Here is a 6,695-nt window from a genome sequence, read left to right on the forward strand (position 1 = left end):
AGTATCATCAAGTACAACAATTAAGATTTCAATTTCAAACTTCAAAGGGCTACTAACAGAAATCTAAAACATTCAAGTGGAGCAGGCACATGAGATATCATCCTCACAGACTTATTTAATTTTTTTTTCTTTAGAAAAAAAGCATCACACAAAATTCAAACAAGCAGGATAGTACTCCAAGTTACATAACAGTTCTGCAACTTATGACTGAATCTTTGCCATCCCTCGTGCGCGCTTGCTCTTTGTGACTCAACAGGATGGCAGGGCCGCACACCTTCATAACCCGTCCACAAGATCTCAGATGCTATCAGACCAATCTTGGATTTGGTCTTCTTGCCTGCCAATAAACTGAGGATTCAACAGCAACCCTGCCTACCAAAATTATATACACATAGTTGTTGCTTCTATCACATCAGACATGGCAATATTGTGGCTACGGCAAGTCAACTTCTAGGCATCGAAATTTTGCTTATCTAGCGCACCGGAAATTCAGTTTTTTTTTTCTCTTACAGCAACAATTTTCCTTTCTAATGAAAGCTCACAATCATGCGCTAGAAAAATGAATATATGCTGTACTTTTTTCAAAATGTTTTGACACCTTAAAAACAGCTGGGAGAGGAGCCATTTGAGACTTTATATGAGTTTTTTATCATCTCATTGCATTAACCAAGATAATTGCTGGCAAAACAGCTGGTACAGTACTTCATGCCCTAATAGTACCTTGCAGAAAACAATTTCATTAGTCACCATCGCACAAGAGATAGCACAACAAGATCAGCATATATCACCTTCATAATTAGGAACCTTATGCCTGCCTGAATATTTGGAATCGGGCCTATCCAGCAATATTAGGTAAAATAGCATTTCAATGAACGGGAAAATCAGGAAAGACAAATTAGCGCTTCATCATCTGCTGTTAGATTTAGAATAATTCATTTGTAATTTCATATACTACATGTAGTGGGATCAAACCACGAACCTGTCCAGAGTATGCATCCTGCAGAGGCCGTCCCTCACATCCTGCTCAATGAGATTAGTTTTTCTAAGTTTCAAACTTTTTTTGCGATGACACGACTTTGAGACATGTGTCTCATGTAGTGGCCGAGCTGATCTCCTTGAAATTGGTCATGTTCAGAGATGTTGTGACGAGGTGAATACCACTACGAACGTCAGCTAGCACGGGAAAGAGGATAAACTAAGACACTGTGGTGCAGTGTCGAAATAGAGGCGTAGACCTCTGGAGGGGGTGGGTCTTGAGCCATACTTTTTTTAGCAATAGGGGTGTGATATTTTCTCCGTTGCAACGCACGGGCATGTTTCCTAGTTCTTATCTAAGGATGCACATGCACTGCCTTTACTTAACAGGATGCACACGTAAAGTCCGCTTTACTTAATGGTTGACTGGGACGCGTCCAATTCGGGATCAGTTTTCTAAACCTAGAGCTCTGCACGATACACGCACGGCACGACTAAATGCAGCACACTGCCGGTGTAATTGTCCTGTGACTTGAGAGAGTTAAGATTTGGATCAAAATTATTTGGTTATCTTTTTATCTGGTATGTAGAAGCCAACACACAAGAGCAGTCGGCACCTCAAAGCTAGATCAAGCCAATAGCAGCGGCAGTTCCAACATCAAAGAATAAGAATCCTCATCAAATCATGGCATAGCGACAATAGCATGGATCGAAGAAAGTTGTATCTTTGCCTCTGTGAATTAATGGCATAGCAACAGCCGATGGTGGCAGGCTCCACATGGCACCCTCGGCTTAGACACGAGCATTGGGAGATGCCCCAAGAACTGAAGATGGATGCTATATAGGTTAGTACCAGAGCAGCTAAAGAAGGGCCAAAAACATGAGTATGAAGGTGTTACCAAATACTAACAGAGTGGTGGACTCTAGTCCATAGCATGGTCCCTGCGATGGTATCTGACACAAATAATGGAATACTCAATTAGCAACCGAAATGTATACAGAGAACAAACTCTGGAGAAATTGTGGCACTGTGGCCCAAAAACCTGTATACAGAGAACAAACTCTGGATTGTTAACCCTTCAGCCAAGAACGGAACAGAGTATATGACTTTACCTTTCACAACTTGGCAGCTCGAGCCAAGCGCACCCGCACGGGTGAATATGCAAGCCTTAACTTTCATTCCCTTGACTGCTAGCGTATCTGCCTTCGGTTTAACTTTGAACTCCTTCGCAACTTTATATTTCCACAACATGATTGGTGCAAAAGTACATAACTAAAAAGTATCACCAAAAACTCTAACTGTTCTTCCAGCCCAACGTTTACAACAGGGGCCAACTGTAAAAGATATTCTACTGCATGAAGAACGGGATTACAAAGTTATCCATCTTCTCTTTTCTCTCAAGCTCGTCCTTCTCGGCAATCTGCTTCAGCGTAGTCCACCCTTTTCTTGCCCGCTTCCTTGAACTGCCAGCTGGCTGAGTAGAATCACCTCGTGCAGATCTGGTATTCGAAGCTGACTTGCTACAATTCCCAGGGCCCTTGCCAGCAACTGAAGCACAATTCTGCGCTTTGCTGTTCAGTCTACTTCTAGTCTTCAATGCTTCTGCTGAAGCTACTTCCGCCAGTTTGTTCTTCTGAGGAGTAGCAAAGTTTGACCCAGCTAGAAATTCTGCTTGAGAAGTGACATCATGTTCACATGTAGTAGAATTTTTAGAAGCCGCAGGCTCAATTCCATTCACACATTTATCATTTGCGCTTTCTACTTCGATTTGCTGCAGGATGTCTTTGTGTGCAGCCGCTAACTGACCATGATCCACCATTGAGAAAACTGCCCCTTTCTCCATTTTATAATTTTCAGGAAGATTAGATTTAGGCCCATTACCTTGTTTATCCTTTTCAAGAGTGGATATTTTCAACCTGGATGATTCCAGTTGCGAGGCTGCTGTCACAGAATGCCCGATCCCCTTTTTAGTAGTTACTGTTGGCACGTTCATATGTTCTGCTTTCAACATTGTGCTAACAGGCTTTCTTGATGATAACAGTCCCTTCGAGAGAAGTCCACATAACCCCCCGATGTTTCACAAACAGGCCAATTTACCCCCTGAGGTCTAAAACCGGGTATTTAACCCCCTGAGCTTTTCTAAACCATGTGAATCACCCCCTAATCCCGATTAGAGTGGTTTTGCAGGCGGTTTTGTTGATGTGGCAAGGTTGCGGGTACCACGGCAACTCGGCACAGTTCCTCTCTTCCCCTCCCATCCTTATGCCATGGCCGTGTATATGGCGTCGCTCACGTCCTCCCGTCCAAAGCACTCGTTGAACGGCACAGACCACAGAGGTCCCGTGAGAACAATGCAGCGTTGAGGTACTTGATGGAAAGCAGCACCAGCCAGCAGCCGGCTGTATTTTGGCTTTGATGCAATCTCGGCTTGCCATCGCGTCCCTTGTGCGCCGTAGTTGCCTTAGTGTCGCTCTCGCCGGCCGCGTCCGCTTCTTCCTCCGTCGACAACAACTCACCTGTGCCGCCTGCGGCTTCCAACAGATGACGACGTCCACTGTTAGAGCTAATGATGATTAGGTTAAGTCCTATAAGGCTCAGACATTGCAGCACGTACTTCTTGTGTTTACGTCAGGGCTTGTCCTGGAATCAGTCCAGCAGGTCTGTACGTGCGTGTTGCATCCGAAGGACCTCACGTTGTAGCCGAGAGAAATTACGTGCGCCTCGCGAGTGACGATCTGTTTCCTCGCTGCTTCCTGCGCCAGTGACATGCTCGCCGACGGCCTCGACCGCCCAACCAGTCTGCCTCGGAGAGCTTGAGTATGAGGCACTACCGTACTGGTCACGGACGGCGGTCGGCAAGGCCAGAACTTGCGTCCGTTGGCAGGTTGCTTGTGCATTGCGGCGCACCCGCCGCATCCACGGAGGAGGTGCTCGACGGCGCAGACGGCCACGAACCCCAGCGGGCATGCTGGCCTCGTGCTGCCTGGCAATAGAGCAACCCCGGGAGGCTCATCACCGATAAGGTCACAGAGTTAGAAGAATGGAACTCGGCGAGCTGCGTGGCAATGTCAGGCATAGATGCGATGCGTCCCAGGTGGTGAGACACTCGCTCATGCTCAGATGAGAATGGACGAGGCCGGGTGCAGGTTAAGAACGAGGTGCACCGTGCCACATCACCAAAACTGCCTGCAAAACCACTTTAAGGACATGTACAATGGTTGATAAGATAGTCTTATCTTAAGTCTTGCGTGTGATTTAGAGATGACAAATTTTTTTGTCTACAATGGGTCATCTCTTAGTCTTATCTTCAATAACTAGCAATTCCTAAAAATGTGGTGAGACATATTGTGCTAAGAGATCACCTCTTGTCTTCTTTTAAATAAGAGAAGACAAACCTTTTCTTATGAGTTTTCTCTCCTCCACCTTATTATCTATCGTACGTGGCACTTCTAAGCTAGCACCATTGTACATGCCCTAATCAGGCTTAAGGGGTGATTCACATGGTTTTGGAAAACTTAGGGGGTTAAATACCCGGTTTTAGACCTCAGGGGGTAAACTAGTCGGTTTGTGAAATCCTGGGGGGTTATTTGGACTTCTTTCCAGTCCCTTCACGATACCCTTTCCACTACCCCGTATCAGGTTTTGGTCTCCACAGAAATGGCATGCATAGACAACACTGTTTTGGCCAGGATTTGACTTCTTGCGCCGCTTTGCTTTCTTTTTGTTGTTCTTTATGCGGATTGTGCAGTTGAAGCCTGGATCTAAGATTGATTCACATCTGCAATATTTGAATAATTTTTCTTCAGAGGTCCATTAAGGCTTATTGATACGGACACAGGTACAAAAATAGAAAATAAAATGCAGCACAACTAACAAACAGCATTCACCACGTACATAATCTATAAATGTAGAAGAATATCGTAGACCCTTCAACCTGGCCGCTGATAAACTTAGTGTAGATTGGAGATGTTCTTTACAGAGTTGGTGCTAGTGTTGTGAGTTCATATATTCTGAAGGACCTTTTTTGCAAACTTGCCAACTGAAAGGAGTCTGAAAATGTACTGGTGTGAGCTAAACAGATAAGTCCAAATATTCCTCACACACAAAAGTTTTTATCAGCATTACTACAAACTGTAAGGCGCATGAAAATAAATTGATACATGCATACATACATAGCACTATAACAGATCTCAAAGGCTAAGCAAGACAGACAAACTGTGGGGTAATTTGCTCTAAGCTAGTAAACTCATATGTTGACAGTACAAAGATCCAGAACAATCAGCTAAGGTGCATTACGGTAAAGAACCAATGTAACATGCAAAATGTTGGTGCTGCAAAATGGACGACCAATAACCTTCCCATGTAAAAGTGAAAACAAAATTGAGGTACATCTAATTCGCTCAGTAATTGTGCTGCCCACGTGAACCAAAGATCAAAACTCGGATAATAAGCCTGAAGCCTTCCCATTTTACTCCAATCAAAGATTATCAGCAACAGGCCAACAATACAACCATCATATCAACCTAGAAAACATCTACCATATTGCTCTGGAAAGCCCATATAGACATGCTACTTTGCTAGAACAAGCATTTTTCCGGAAACAATGTAATGCTAGTATGATACACATGTCAAACACAAATAATTACAACTCCAATCAAATATTATCAGAAACAAGTCAAAAATACAACCATCATGTCAACCTAACAGACAAAACATGCGTATTGCTCTGGAAAGCTCATATAGGCATGCTACTTTGCTAGAACAAGCATTTGTCTGAAAACAATGTAATGCTAGTATGCTTGCTACATATGTCAAACACAGATAAATTATAACAGAAGTTAAAATGCGAAGATAATAGTCAGATTGATACGGTCAAATACTAGACAAATGAATGCAGAATTTTTAAGGCCACACAGTAAGCTCTAACTCTCACCTCTGGCAAAGGAAGGTGGAAGCTCACTACCGGAACAGGGTGCTACCCTGACGGCCAAAACAATGCCGACGGCCACCGTCGGGTTCCTCGGAGATATGCCGACAGCCTGGTCCTGGCCGTCGGCGTATCCAGGCCGTCGGGTTAGACGGAGCTAAGCCGACGGCACCCGTCGGCATAGAACGGCCGTCGGCCTATCTGCAAGTACGCCGACAGCTGCCGTCGGCTTACAAGGGCCGTCGGCATAGTCGTGGGCCCGGCGACCCCGCTGTTGACGGGCGGCTAACGTCGTCAGAGCTATGCCGACGGCCGAGGCGGGGGGCCGTCGGCATAGGTCCGCACGCCACGTCACTGATCCGGGCCGCACCGTCCAAAACATATGCCGACGGCTGCCGTCGGCATACCTGCCACATCAGCGATCCGCGGCACGCCGCCCGCCGCCTAAAACCTGGCCGTCTCTATGCCGTCGGCATAGGTAGACTTTTTTTTCATATATATTTTTTAAGCCTTTTTATGTATTATTATATCAACTAACATGTAGCATGTTAAATATAAACATACATATGAATATATATGTAGTTTGTATTTTTTTCATATATTATGAATATATATATATATAGTTTGTATTTTTTCGAGCACGTTAATAATGTGCGGTCATGTTCTTTTGAATATAGATCATTATATTTTATTAAAATCAAAAACAGCTATGCCGACAAAACTTTTGTGGCGGTTGCAAACGCCCGACACCCGTCTCCAGAGTGTGACCCCCCTCACGTCCGCGGTGTGCCC

This window comes from Triticum urartu, chromosome 1 (genome assembly GCF_003073215.2).
Source record: "Triticum urartu cultivar G1812 chromosome 1, Tu2.1, whole genome shotgun sequence".
Lineage (NCBI taxonomy): Eukaryota > Viridiplantae > Streptophyta > Magnoliopsida > Poales > Poaceae > Triticum > Triticum urartu.